Here is a 15674-nt window from a genome sequence, read left to right as displayed (position 1 = left end):
ACAGGTAGCCAGAGCCTCACTGTCAACTGACTGCACAGTCTGCAGTAAAGCCCTGGTTCCCGTGGGTCCCCATCGGAACTGGACCTAGCTGCTTCACAGAGAGGTGGCAAGAGCTGCTCTGTCAGAAACCTACTTCAGAAGGCCCAACACGAGAGCTGTTGGGTGAGTTATACGGGGATTTTAGTCTTGGAGCTATCATTTGGGAGAAATTTTAACTAATGCATAACCTTCTTGTTTTTCTTTAACAGGTGACATTTTAAAAAAGAAGAAATAATAAAAATTTTTGGCTGGACATCATAAAAATTAATTGTGAGTTTTGCAAGTCAACACAACTTTAGAACTCAGCCTAAGGTCCATCAGCCTATCTAGGTCCAGCCCAGTTGTAGCCTCAAACCAGACTGACGAGGGCTGAATCAACCCTGAGGTGTTCCACTGAGCCTCTCCCCAAGATTCCTTGGAACTTTCACGGGCCTCATGAAGCCCACAGTGGCAAACTTCTCTGTTGTCTAGGGCTCCCCAATCCCAGTCTCCCACTCCCTGCCTCTGGAATGACCTGCTTGCTGTTTGAAGATGTGATCTAGCATTTTTATGCTAGCGTTTTGAGTACAGTTTGGAGGTACCAATGCTATTCCTGAATTTTTCTGATAAAAGTTAAGTGTTAATATACCCATACTTTCAACTCATCTGACTGCTTCTCCTGGGTGAACCATTTAGGACATTTCTGTGTGTACAAAAGCACTACTGCTATTCTAGAGGGCAGCATTCTGGTGCCATTTATTTTTAGAGATTTTGTATTTTGTAATTATTTATTTGTTCATGTATTTATCACATCTTGCATTAAACTGCCAGCTCTGTGAAGCACGGATATTCTTTTGTTTATCCTATCCATGGAGCCCCTAATAAAGTGCTTGGGGCATAATGGGTATGGGATAAATATTTCTGGAATGGGCATATGATTAACACACTTATTAGGAATATATCTATGTGCTCTGTGAATGGAGAAAGGGACCTGGGGGAAAAGGTTAGCCTAATTTTCCAACTAATCAAGTTACGAGTTTGGAGCTTAATTATAAAAAATACAAAATGAAAAAACATTCAAAGGTGTCGAATAAGGCAGAGCAGAAACAGGAAAGCATCTGGTGCTTCCTTGCTGGCTTTGCAGTTCACTAGCTATGAGCTAATTCCCTTCCTAAATGATGTTGAGAAGCTCTGCTTCCCCCAGATTACAGAGCAGGAAACAGATCCTGTGAGTTCCAAAGCCACAGTTTCTGGTCAGAATTAGGGGGCAAGAGCTTTTCAACCAACATCTCTTGATCAAGAGTGGCCAGCACCTCTCAGAGCCCTCCTTCCCAGTGCTACCAGAAAATTGTTTCCCAAACATCATTCTGACTGTGCCATTCCCCAGCTGGAAAGTGTTCAGTGACATCAAGTTCCCTGTAAAATGAAATCTAAACTTCTTAGCATGAGGGCATCTCATCTTGCTCTCTCTCTATGTCCCAACCCTGTGTTTGCTGGGGACCCCCATGCCGCCCCATTGCTATTCAGTGCTTTTGTAAGGTTCACACTTCTCACTTCTTTTTTCAGCATCAAGTTCACTCCACCCTGACCCTGCCATCTCCACCTTCTCGTCACTAGGTTCCTGTAGATCTTTCTCCTCTGTGCCTCTTGAACTCTGTAGAAGGCCTCGTGTCCTTATGGTGTGTGACGCTGGCCTGTGCCTTCCCTAGAAGATGAGCCCCCTGAGAGCAGGGCTGTCCTTCCACACCCGAGTCTTGGTTGCTTGAGAGCCTGTGTGGAGTAAGGGGCTTACTCCCTGGCCTGGCAACATGTCAGCTGGCCCTGGACAACAGACCTTTAGAGCTAGTAAGGACTGAGAGTCACATGCAAGGGAGGAAATGAGAGTTGGCTGATTATCAAGTCTTTGTTTTACTCAGTGCTAAATCAAAAGTAAATAAAAGCAAAAATGGAAAGAGAGGAGAATGTTTGGTGTCTGGGTAGATATGGTGTCATCTATACATTAAAATTTTCTCTTTGAAATCCTGTATTTCATGATGGGCCTGATGTTATAATATGGATATATATGCTCTCATCTTAGTTGGCTTTATCAGTCCACTTAGGTCACAACCTCAGTACCTCCTCGGTACAACCTCAGTACATCAGTGGCTTTACAGCAACAAGCGTTTAGTACTTGCTCATGTTACCTGTTCATCTGAAGCTGCCTGTGACTTTGCTCTTTGTCAGGACCTAAGCGGATGGACAGCAGCCACCCTTCCTCTAGGACGTTGCTGGGCTCCTGTCAGAGGAAGAAGAGACACCATGGCAAAATGCACATCTGTCTTTCACGCTTCTGCTTACAAACATTGCTTTAACAAAATGAGTCCTAAGTGTAGCTATACTATACTGTACTTCCCTGGGAAAGAAAGCAGCAAACACTGAACAATCATGTAGTTTATCACACTCCCGACTGGAGTATAAACTCCTGGAGGGCAGGAGCTTTTCTGTCCTCTGACCCAACAGCCTAGAACTTTGTAAAAGAACATTATTTTTTGATTTAAAAAGCAGAGGTGTTATATTTCAGAAACAACAAAGATTTTATTTAGAATACTGCTCTGTTTGCTCATCTCTGACATTTTGTGATATTAATTATTTAAAAGCTATTATTGTTTTTATGATTGGAATATTTAATGCTTGATAATAATTTGAATATGTTAATGAGTTGCTTGCGAGCATTTATCAATATGTGCATGCCCTACTTCCCCAACTAGTCTGCAATCAGAGATAGTTGCTCTTTTGCAAGGGCACTGATGCCATACATGAGAGCTCCATCCTCATGTCCTCACCTCCTACAGGTGCCTCCTCCTAATACATCCCTTTGGGAGCTAGCGTTTCATGCATGGGTTTTGAAGGGACGCAAACTTAATGCCACCTTGGTGCCTTTGAAGTTTTTCATCTTCCTGAAATGATCCGTAGCTCCATCTGCAGGTGCCCGATTCCTTCCTTTGCTCACAACCTTTCTCACAGTCTTCCTGTGGTCACCTAGGAAGTGCAATCAACATCTATTTTTTATAGAAAGTCATTTCTTTAATCTTGTCAGGTAGGTTGAGACCATAGGCTCTGTGTAATTAAAACTGAATTTGGATCCTAGCACTGTGAGAGGCAAAGACAGAAGTATGTCAAGTTCAAATCTAGCCTGGGCAATGTGTCTTAAAAAAAACAAAAAAAAAGGAATGGGAAAGAAAAGGGCTGGGAATGGCTGGGAATGTAGCTCAGTACAAAAGCCCCATGTTCAGTTCCCAGTACTATACACAACAGACAAATAAATAAAGAAAAAGCAAAAATAATACCAACAAAAAACTGTGCTAAGCCTGTGTATTAAGGATTTTCCAAAGAAGTACTTCTGAAAGTTGTTTGAATTTCTTATCCTCTGGGTCAACTGACTTATTTGTGGTGGGAAGTAATAATAATTGTCTCATAGATATGTTTTTGTTTTTGCTTTTGAGACAGGGCCTCACTATGTAGTTCAGCATGGCCTTGAACTCACTGTGTAGCCCAGGCTGGCCTCAAACTCATGGTGATCCTTCTGCCTCAGCTGCCTGAGTACTGGGATTACAGGCATGTGGCACTACTCCTGGCCTCTCTTAGGTATGTTTGATAAATTATGTAAATTGATTTGTCCCCGTGGTAGTCATTATCTAATATAGGTCTGTATTTACTGGATAGAGTTTTTCAGTGTTACCTTTCTAGCTCACTCCGTAACATTGCACAGATTACATACTGCAAAGATACTTATTGAGTGAATGAATTAATTCATGGAATGATGCTTGAGAGATAAGGCTCATCTTGCCATGAATATTTGATTCCAGACTGAGTCTTGCTTGTTTTCCAGAAGACAGATTGACAATATTTTTAATTACTAAAGTCTAGTGGTGCCTGTCTTAGATCCAGGGGTAGGGGTGAAGCGAGATAGACATAGTTACAAAAACTGCTGGATGATACCATGGTAAGTGAATGAAATATTTTCCAAACAAATTTATAGTAAGAAATTACTATTCAGTGACCCCAGATCAAAGTATTATATGCATAATTTCCATAGTTTATTAAACTATGGAAGATTTAAAGAATTATTTCAAAAACTGGTCTAAAATTTGCACTGTAAATCTGACTCATCGTGAATATTCATCGAATGCCAAGTAGCAATTCCAGAGCAATCATTTACCAGGTCAAGAAATGTTATTTGGAAAAGTTACAAGTCGTATATTTTGGAACACTTACAGTACATTAGTGTTTTTAAATAAATACAATTTCTCTTGTATAAGCCATAAATAAAATTGCAGCTAACTTTAAAGTATTACATTCACTTAATAATCCAAAGAGTGACTCTTTTAAATCAATTTTAGCATTTACTCCTGTCTTAAATGGGCAGTGCTGTCAGATCCTTGGATTGCAGTCCCTCAGCAGGTCAGCATAGGAACTCAGAGAAGGAGAAGCCCCAACCCAAAGCCAGAATGCACTTGACTCCTTGTGTGCTCCTGCAAAGGGAGACAACTTGATCTCATGTCAAACTTTTTAATGAATCAGGTTGTTTCCCTTTTATGTTTGCTTCTTGTTGCTGCTATAATAGAGTGCCAGAAATTGAGCACAACTGTGTTTTCTTACAGTTCTGGAGGTCAGAAGTTGGCAAATTAATTTTATGGGGTTACAGTAAGATGCTGCATAGCTGGGCTCCTACTGGAGGTTCAAGGGGAGAAGATTTTTCACCTCTACAGGCTACTGGAAATCCGTGACTGTTGGCTCCATCACTCCAGTCTAGTCCCAGAATTATATGCTGCTGTGGTCACATGGCTATCTCCTCTCCTGCAGTCAAAACCCTTTCTACTCTCCTCTTATGAGGACATTTATGATTACATCTGTGCTTTGCCATACAGATCGTCCTTATCATCCTGTGTGTTTGTATTTGCTTCTCCTAGATCCAAATCCAAGGGGCTGCATCCATAGATGTGATTTCGTGGTTGTTGAGCCATCACAGAACCCACTTACGTTTGCATAAAATGGACCTATAGCTACTTCATGGTGTAATCAAGTATTTATTAGTTCCTCCACCCAAAGCCCTATCAACACTATGTGATCTTAAGGTACTATGGTCACATGAAAAACCCAATAAAGTACTATTAAAGTGGAATTGATTCTCAGTCTACTTGAAATTAGAACTGGAAAAATTCATCTCCACCTTCTCCAATTATTGTTTCCTTCCTTACAACTGTGGGTAGAGAATAGTTCAAACCTTATTTCTGATGGTTCTTAATTTTGTGAGTTACACTAAGACCCCTGAGAATCGTAATTTTATGGAGTTCAGTGTTAATAATCCAAAATGCATTCTTCTGAAATACATTTTTACTTTCTATTATGGAGTTGGAGTTTTCATTTTAACACATGTTTTTAGTGCTTATGGTAATATCAGTGCTTATCTTTAAAATTGGTGTATCATTGCTATTGTTATTATTGTTGTTGTTATTGTTGTGTATTGACCAAGTTGAATGCCTCATTCTCCAGGGACTGATGTCAAGAGTTATATAATACAAGAACAATGGGTGAATGTTGTTCATTTTAAATGTGAAATTATAAATCAATTACAGCGGTGGCTAAAACCCCTTCATGACATGCCACAATTTACTTCCAGTGACATTTAAACCTATCTCACATGCTGAACAATCTGTAATAAATTATGATTTTTTTTCGCTTCTGAAATGAAGCTATAATTATGACAGTTGAATTCTTGTTCTGGGAAATAAGGTGGCATTTAATTCCTTGAGAACAAATGACACTCACAAAAGAACAGTTAATTATTCTCAGCTGCAAAGGAAGGGAGGAGGGGAGAGAAAAATTATGAAAAAGAACATGGTAGTACTTTCTGTGAAGTATCTATTAACTAATCCTTAACTAAGGCTGAACTACAATTGAACTTCAGTGGCTGTCCTGAGCCCAGGTAATATCTTTTATGATTTCAGTTTTCAATATAAAACCCAAATAGGAGGAAAATAGTAACGTGAAACATTTTCTATTCTTTGCTTATGAACTACAGATGTTCTCACAATCAGCCTTTGGTTCCAAGAATGCTGACTGACACTCTAACCTAGTTAAATCAGACCCAGGGGGGTATCATGGCATTAGTTTTTAATTACAACTGTCCTAACTCAGGTCTTTAACTGCCACAGTCATCCAATCCATACTGCAAGCAAAAGAAAAGGGAAACACCGTGCCCCCCAAATTTTTCACGTTGTTGTTGTTTGTTTGTAGTTTACGCAGCAGCTATGCTTCCACTGGTTCCTCTCTGATAGCCCTTTCCTGTTCATTCTGGCAAGAAGCCCTGAGGCAGTTGAATATGCCAGCAAACAGTAGGCCACTCCTCAGGGCTAGCCCTGACACCATCAGCTGCATGTTAGCAGCCTGCTATTAGAGACGCCTCCTTCTTTGACTTCCCTTTCTTCCTTGGGAGGAACAGATACTCTGGAGAAGGGCCCTGCTGAGTGGAATTCCCCATTTTGACTGCAATTAGGGATTGTGACTTGATTGATTTGGGGGCTCTCTGAAATGTAGCAGGATCAACACAGTTGCACACAAAACAAGGCATAATCCACTGGGTTAAATTAACGTTAAATCAGAGATGATTGGATTAATTGCTATTACATTTTATCTTCTGTGCACATGTGCTGTTGGCAGGCTTTCAGAGCCTTTTTAAAATTAGCTTAGAACTGGATGGAAATGGTACAGGTGCAAATGATTTGTGCACTGGGTCTTTGAAGTACACAGTGGGCTCATAAGAAGGTGCATTTTTTGTCCAAATCATATTTTGGATGTGATTTACAAAAAAACTGTGCTGAGAATAAACTTGGCACCAACCATAGAGAAGCTTTAGATGTGTTAAATGGCAAAAGGACTCTGTTGGCTAGAAGATAATTTGGAAAATGGATCTCCTTCAAATTGGTGGCCTTGGCATTGTCTCCCTATTCAGTTTGCTTCCCTGACATAATTTTCTGCCCTTGTGGGAGTCTTCAGGGTCCTGGAGACTGATGCACCTGAACGCTTAAGAGTGACATCTGATTCCCAAATACATCTTTGCAAAGACGCACCCCTTGAACAAATTTTAAAGGGGAAATGTTCATCTGATGGCAGTTTAAAGGAAATCGTGTGAACTATGTGATTGAAACCCCCATGGAGTGATCAGGTCAGGGACACAAAGGTAATCAAAGGCTGATTTTTTTTTTTTTTATGCACTCATTTCCCCATCAACCAGTGGCTCTGGCCTGCCGAAGAGCAGACTATGCAAACCTGTTAAGTTACTCAGGGGAAAGGTTATGTTTTTATGCTTTAGAAAGCAGGGGGAATCAGCAGCTCCTTTTTAAGATCTTGTGTGCACACACTATGAATAGGTATTGTGGAGGAGACAAAGACTTCATTCTGAACTAATCGTATTATGGATAAGTACGATTAAACTGGTAAGAACATAGTGTCTTCTTGTCTTTGGTCCTTTAAACTCTGCCGGCAGTACGAGGCTCATGAGAGCAGGCAGTGAATATCATCAGCATTTCTTCCCCTGGGTGCGTGGGCTTCCTTCTTCAGGTCCTTTGCATTTTTTGCATTTACTTTTATCTTCTCCTGACCTGTGCTTTGTGGTTTCTTCTCTAGCTTCGTCATCCCTGCTGCAGGTTCTGCTCAGCCTGGCAACCCTTTCTTCATCCTGCACTATCTGTGGAACATGTCTCTGCCCCTCTCTTGGTTCTCACCTGCCCTTTGTACTGATCATGGGCCCTTGTTTCTTCTGTCCACCCGAGGCCTTGTCAGTTCCCAAAGGACAGGCCATTTTGGTACACATACATAAATGTCCAAAAGCAGCAAAAAAAAATCTCCAAAAATCATTTCAATTTTGTATATATATATATATAAAGCCTTTTTATTTATAAATCTGGAAGGTAACTCTATGTAATGGAGCTCACAGAGTGCCGCTAAGTGCCAGGAAAGAAAACTTCCTCCGCGTCGGTGACATCTTGTTTCCTGGCTTCCCTCTAGAGACAACCACATTTCCGGGTTTTATTCTTTACCTTTCCTTCCAGAAGCATAGCAGGTATGTATAAAACATGTGTACACATACCTTTTACCTTATTTTTAAACGCAGATGAAATGATAGCGTACTTTGCACACTGTCCTACGTCTCCTTTGATTGCTGGCTTGCTTGAATATATATTGGAGGTTCTCCCATGTCAGGACACATGGAGATTCTCTGCTCCCCTTCAAAGTTTTCTTAGTATTCCTGGATCTGGTATAAGTTATTGGACCTGCCATGCACACACCACAGGGCATCAGATTGTTTTCAGTCTCTTGCCTTCCCAAATAATGCTCAAACCTAAGTTTTATTATGCTTTTATACCTAAAGGATGAAATTCTTAGAGATACTATTTCTGGCTTATGGATATTATTTAAAAATTTTAGTTTCTTTTTATGTGAAGTACTCATAAGAACAGGGAACAGAAATACATGGGTGGCTCAGTGAGTCGCGGCAGGTGGAACACCTGGGTAACCCCTGCTTGGGTAGAGAAGGGGCTGTTGCCAGCAGCATCCAGGGGCCCTGTTCTGCGCCCAAGGCTCACCTGTTTCTCTCCTGCATTTTCTTGACTTTAATATCACAGTTTAGTTTTTCTGGCTTTTGAATTTTTATAATTGATTTGCACAGTGCATATTTTTTTGTGTGTCTGGATTCTTTTGTGCTGTGAAGGGCTGACCATATTTTTCACGAAAATGTAGATAAGGCCACTTGTAATATATTATTCCATTGGGTGAAAATACCCCAATTCATTTATCCAGTCTTCTGTTAATGAACGTTTGGATAATTTAAGCATTCAGCTATTTTGAATAATGCTGCTATGCATATCCCCTAGGAATGTGGTTGTTGGCTCAAAGGGTCTATGTATGTGCAATTCTAGTATACAAAGCCAAACTGTTTAACAAACTTTTATTTGTCCCAGCATGTATAGAAATTGCCATTGCTTTATAAATAGTTGGCAGTGTCACATCTTTTTCTAACTTTAGGCATTATGGTTATCAAATACTGGAATATAATTGGGAGGTTTTGTTTTGTTGTGTTTGGGTTTTGGGTTTTTGAGAGAGGGTCTCACTGCATAATTCATCCTGGACTTGTACTCACAGTGTAGCTCAGGCTGGTCTTGAACTTGCAGAAATCCTCCTGCTTCAGCCTCCCGAGTGCTAGGATTACAGGCATGCACTACCGTACTCATCTCTAATTGAGATTTTAATTCAAATTTTCTTGATTACTAAGTAAGTTGAATATATTGCTTTATTTAGGCATCTTCTGGGTGAAGTGCCTGGAAATCTTTTTGTTCATTTTTCTAATGGGTTAGAAGAACTGGAAAAGTGTTTTATATATTGTGAATAGAAACTCTTTGTTGGCTCTTTCACATTTAACAAAAAAAATTTCTCTCCTCTCTCTCTCCCTCCCTCCCTCTCTTCCTCTCTCTCTCTTTCTCTCTTTCCATCCTTAGATTACTTAGATTATTGATTTTCAGCTTTTCTTCTTTTATAATGATATTGCACATTTTCCTCTGAGAATGGACCTAGCAATATCCTATAGTAATTTGACTATCATAAATTAATCAAAAGAAGAAATGCATTTATTAATTCATACAAATATGGAGGTTTTCTGGTTATCTTATTTTATTTGGTACTGGGAATCAAACTCAGGACCTTGCGCTTGCCAGGCAGGTGCTTGTGCCACTGAGCTAGATCCCGGGCATCTAGTTATCTTTTTTAGTGGTGTTTTTAAATTTAATAAAACTGTGGTCAAAGAACATATTTTGATGATTTAGATCCTTTGAAACTTGCTGAACTTTCCTTGATGGCTCAGCACGTGCTTGATTTTTGCCAGTGCTCAGTGTCTGCTTGGAAGGAATTTGTATTCTGACGTTGTTGGGTGCTGTTTTCTACAAGCCAGTTAGCTTAAAGTCTGTTAATTGAGATGTTCAAATCTACTAAATATTTACTGATCTTTTCTGTACTTTTGTCATTTACTGAAACTTGTGTTTATGTCTCTATGCTTATCGGCTTTTCTGTTGCTCCTTGCAGTTCTTTCAGTGTTCACTTTCTGTAGTTTTAGGCTTTCACGTTAAGTAAAACAAATTAAGAATGACTTAAAAGTGGACTGACCCTTTTCACAAGTTCTGGTCTCAAGTTTTGCTCTTTGTCTCTAGAGATTTGGGTAATGTGCTTTGCCTCCAACGATGCTTTTGGTCTACCTTACCTGGTATTAGTATAGTTTAATATCATTCTTTTGCTTAGCGCTTGTATGCTGTATCTTTTCCCACCCCTTTATTTTTAACTTTTTGTTTTCTTATATTGAGCTACATTACTTAGAAACAGTATGTAGTATGTTTTAAAAGTTCATTCTATCTTTATCTTTTAATGGGAGCATAGAATTCCTGGATATAATCTTAGGTTTAAATCTCTCATTTTATGTTTGTTTTTAACTTACCTAAACTGCTTTATGCTCCTGTTTCCATTCTTAGTTGATTGTTCTTTATGGATAGATTATTTTTTAATATTCTGTCTTCTCCCATCCCCCACCCCTTACATGAACTTAGGAGCTATATCATTACAGATGTATTTGAAGTCAGTACGGAGACCCATCTGGCTGGAATTAGATGAGTGTGCAAGAGTCATTGGATGATATCAGAAGGACAGCAGGATCATGAGAGTGTTATAATGAAGTGGAAAGTTAGAAGTAATGTTACCAGCATCTTGTAGAAGGGATTTTGACTTACTATTATAACAAAAAACCAATTTAAGACAAGCTGTGGTAGTTGAATATAAAATATAATTTTTGCTTTTAGCTTACATCTTAGAGGGTTTAACATTGGTTAGGCACTTCATTAAGCATCTTACACAGAAGATTTTATTTGATAATCAACATATAAGAGGAAGGCAGGTTTCACACAGGTTAACTTACCAAGATCTCAGATTGTATATAGCAAGACTCCCAGTTAAGTCCATGTTGTCTCTCACTCATAATCCCCTATTTATCTGACTCTCCTTATTATCTGTGACAACAAATTTACCAATTCATCTGGAGAGATCTAACTCTGAACTGTGGATAGGCTAATTTCCCTTCTTTAAGTACACACAGAACCACCAAAAGACCTCAGGTTGGTTTACCACATGGATCATTAACCTGTTCTATGTTTTACACAAGACATTATATGTACCTAATTCTGAACCATTGCTTTATTTTGTCCACAGGATGAAAAAGGGCATTATGGGTGGATTAATTCAAATTAAACACCATTATTGAAAAAAGAAGATCATAGTCTACAGAGGGTAGTGGTATGTAATTATTTTAGTCTACTACAAAATGTTTTGTCTATGTCAGAGTGACCAATTATGCATTTTTCACTTTATATAATATAAAATAAAAAATGAGTAGACTATGCAAGCAAGGCTTATATCTAAAATAATTCAATGTTGTGTTTATAGTGTCACAAATGAGTAGTGTGTGCATTCCTTGGTTTATCTCCTTTATATTCACTCCTGATTAACCCTTCTCAGAAGGAAGGACATTGACTAACCCAGCCTCTGTGGAACAGTCAGGGGCTGGGTAATTCATTTTATTTTGTACACAATTTGTCTAGAAAGCTGAAGATTTATTGATGTAATGTAAAATATTAGCTGGCAGGTAAAAATAAGCCCGTTAATGAATATGATTAGAACAGCAGCTGGAATAAATTGCAGTGTTTGCAACATCAATGGAATTAACAGGCCTTAAAATATTCAGGGAATCAATTAAAAGTCTTCACTGGGATTCAGAAAAATGTGTGTTCATGTGTTTAACTTTAAAATGAGCACCGGGAGAAGAAATGGCCAAACCTTCTGTTGGAAAAGTGTTTAAAGATTCCAAGGGCATCTGACTATTTCTGGGCCCAGCCAACTACTGCAGGAAACCCCAGTGGTTACCCCAGCAGGCGACTTGGAACACAGGCTCCAGACTGCGCTTCCAAGAATTAAACAACAGGAGTGCACAAATGCAATTGAAATGGGTGTACCGGCCACACTCTCTGAAGGATTGCTACCTCGTTAACCTTTTAAGAAGAGCACTGCTTCCCACCAGGATAAAAGAAGAAAAGAAGGTGATAGTTTCAGAATCACGTTCTTCTCTAATGGTCACCCCAAAGACCTTGAAAAGTTTCGAGCCTGAAGTTTTGAGCTGAATAGTCTTGTATAAAAGTCCTTGGGAGGAATTAATTGGGCAGCATAATGTACAAGCTATTGAACATAGATATTATCTAGCAGTCCCCAAACTAGATTAATTAACCTCCATTCCCCCCACGAACAAACAAATTAAGCAGGCTTTATAAAGCTGGGCCTTTATGTTTTTACCTCCAGGGAAGAGCCAAGAGAAGCATCTATTGTCCCCATAGTTGTTCTATATGCAAACTTTAAAGGTTTCTCCTCAAGTCAGTAGGGAATAAAAACATGAAATAACAGAGCTGGGAAAATTATTTAGTTCAGGCTATGCTTCCAAAAAAGTCACTAATGTGTGGAATAAATTCATGTCCTTTTCTATGTCTAAGTCCGAAAGACATGAGGCTGTTCCCATGTTAACTGTATTCTGCATAATTTCTGTGCTGCTTTTTCTCATCCTATCAGTAGGAAGCTGGGCTGGGTCAGAGATCCTGCAGTCAGAACTACTAGTCTTGTGAAGACTCTCTGAGGAATTTTGAGTTTGTGAGATTTCCTACTGGTTTCTTATTGCCAACAGAACTCCAAGCTGCAATGTCACACCAGGCCCAAGTAGCCAGGGTCCTGGCTTCATCCTATACCACTCAGGGATACCTTCTAGTTGATCTGCTCAGGACAGGAGTCAATGGAGTTGGCCCAGAGGGTATACCCATGTGGTGCCTGGACTTCTCTTCTAGACCATGCTGTAGGGACCTGGGACCTTGAAATTACTGTTCAGGTAGTTGCCAGTTGGCTCCCAAAGCCCCAGTTTGTCTTCATGAGGGTGGACTGTAGTGCCCTAGGTGTGTGTACTATTGACCTCCATGATGGCCATGTACGGGGAAAGTGAGCACTAGGGGCAAATAGAGCCTAGACATACGGGAATGGTTTCTACAACATGCACAGAGGCCTACAGGAGCTGAATGATGGGAGTTGGCCTAAGTGTGGGCAGACAAGGTGGTTACACAGTTAGGGAGCCTCTGTATACTTTCCCCAGGCCTCCTGTGTCTTGCCCAGCTACCACTGCTTATGCTGGCCATGGCCACTCCAGGTGTGCTGTGTGATTCTTGGGTTTCTAGCAATGTGCTGAAGACACAATTTGCCTGCTCATCAATTTGCTTTGTTTTATTTTTTCAGGAACTCTAAAGTATATGTGACATTTTACTGCTAAGATTATCAGAGGTGAAAACTGTAAATTCTACTGTGTACCCTGCCTTAGTTTAGACTTAGCATCTTCCTGTTTTAGGATCTTCCTGGCTCATTTTCTTTGGATGTACCTTTTCTGGGACTGATGTTTCCCTGAAATATGTTTATCATATATCACTTCCTTTCACTATTTTACCTTGGTCTAACCCTCTAGTGCTTGCAGTGATGTCAGGTGGAAGGACACTGTGACGTCATCACGTCATGTGTAATATATGTGTTTGCTGGTACCTGAGGTAGTGGCAGGGGAGAAGTACAGTGTATACTCTGCAGTGCATGCTGTGAAACCTCAACATCTGGAGGCTGAGTGTTCTTCTGGGGTTTATGATACTGGTTGGTTCATCCATTTCAAAACCCATAGAAAGGAAAATGCATTCCCTCTGAAGAACATTAAGGAGAACCAATTATTCTTTCCAGACAATAGCTGAAGAGTTAACACATAAACATCCTATGCAAGAGGCAAGATCTTCTTTTGGGAACAAGAGGGATAGGAAGGTAAAAGGCGTAATTACCTCTAATTCGGAAAGTGTACCAGTTTGGGACCAAGAAGGCATGTGCATGGTGAAAACAGCACATCGCAGTATCATGGCCAGGAAGCCTTAATCCTGTCTCTCATCACCAACTACCTTTCAGACCTGAGCCGTTTACCTAACTACTTCAGGTCCCTCATTTATAAAATTAGCGTAATACCTTCTCTGATACCCTATAGGGTAGTTGTGAAGATGAAGTAAAACAACATGGAAATGCTTTGTGTACTGGAGTGTGTTCTGTGTGCACATTTGAGCCCCACATTCTCTCCCAGGTTCGGTTTGTGTCTCGAACCCAGACAGGGTCAGTAACCGTGCTGGTAATTTATATGCTCTTTCTTCAACTTTTCTCACAAACTGTTGCCCTCAGGACATAAAGCTTGCGGCCTAAATAAATATAACATATGCTGGGGATTTAGCTCAGTGGCACAGCACCTTCCTGGCAAGCTCAAGGTCATGAGTTTGATTCCCGGTACCGGAAAAAAACAGAAGAAAAAAAATAAATAAATATAATGTAAGAGAACGTCACCTACTTCCATTGTACAGTTCTTTATCTCATTTTTTTTTGGTTTTAGTTTGTTAATTGAGATCTGCATGTATTCTGGGAAGCCAATAAGATCACATCAACAGACCCTTCTATGGGCAGGGTACACTCTGCTCGGTCTCCCACATGGATGCCTAATTCTAAAACACACCAATGATTTAAGACTACGACAGCAGCATGGCCACTGCCTAGGTGAGATGGGCTTTGGGTATTGTATTAGCCTATTAGAACCTCCAGTTCCTTATAAAATTTTCAAAATCCCTGATTTCCCTAGTTCTGCTACAAAATTAATTTTTTGAATAAAGTAATTTCTAGGGTTCCTTCTAGCTCTAAATTCTAGAATTCTGAATCTACCATATGTTTATTGTCAGCTTTTCTTTTTTAAATGATGAATACACAAAGGCAAAACCAGTTTGAACCTAATAATCAAAATAATGAATGGATTAATTCAATATTTTACTCATTCAACAATGGTTTTTTGGACATCAGTGTTACGCCACTTCTAGGAACTAGGGACACTGGGGAAACAAGCAGACACACTCACTGAGAGTCTCCAGCACTCACTGCTCAATTGGAAAATGAGTAAATGCATCAACAAATAAAAAAAATCCTGAATCTAGATATGGTTTATAAAGTGGAAAATTTTAGGTTCATAGGATTAACCACTGTCATATATTTTCCACCACTGTCTCCAAATCCCAAGGTTTCTGGTTAAGCATTGTATTTTAAGTAAACTTACAGTGTTTATTTTGCTTGCAAGGAAATGTAAAGAAAACAAGTTGAAAGAGGCTTATAAAATTCTGGACCTTCTTTTAAAATCCTTCGTTCTCTCACTATTTTGGCAGGAAAAATACTAGATACAGAAGTGAACAATTTTTACTCTTAGATAAAGCATTGAATATAAGAGGTTTGTTTACGGGAAAACTGAATAACAGAGTCATCAATTTATAATGGGTCACAGTCGAGGCATTCATTTGCATCTTGATCAAGTATATTGATACGAAAAAGATTCTAAATGAGATGGAACTAATTGGAAAGCTTACAAAGTCTTATTAGTGCAGTGAAGCAAGTTGCTATCTATTTAAAATTTTTAAAAAATAGAAAACAATACTTGTGCAGTGCTA

At 39.5% G+C, this 15674-nt stretch overlaps 1 long non-coding RNA gene across 1 annotated transcript; it reads left to right on the top strand.

Annotated features, from left to right (window-relative positions):
• Positions 1-3554: 3554 nt before the first annotated feature.
• LOC106148175 lies at positions 3555-14733 on the top strand. The gene is made up of 3 exons (XR_001233387.1): positions 3555-3642; positions 11302-11385; positions 14582-14733. It is a non-coding gene; the product is annotated as an uncharacterized LOC106148175 (long non-coding RNA).
• Positions 14734-15674: the final 941 nt, after the last annotated feature.

This window comes from Chinchilla lanigera, unplaced genomic scaffold, assembly GCF_000276665.1.
Source record: "Chinchilla lanigera isolate Chin_1 unplaced genomic scaffold, ChiLan1.0 scaffold00016, whole genome shotgun sequence".
NCBI lineage: Eukaryota > Metazoa > Chordata > Mammalia > Rodentia > Chinchillidae > Chinchilla > Chinchilla lanigera.
Note: the sequence above shows the minus strand (reverse complement) of the source record. Positions and strands in the feature narration are given on the sequence as shown.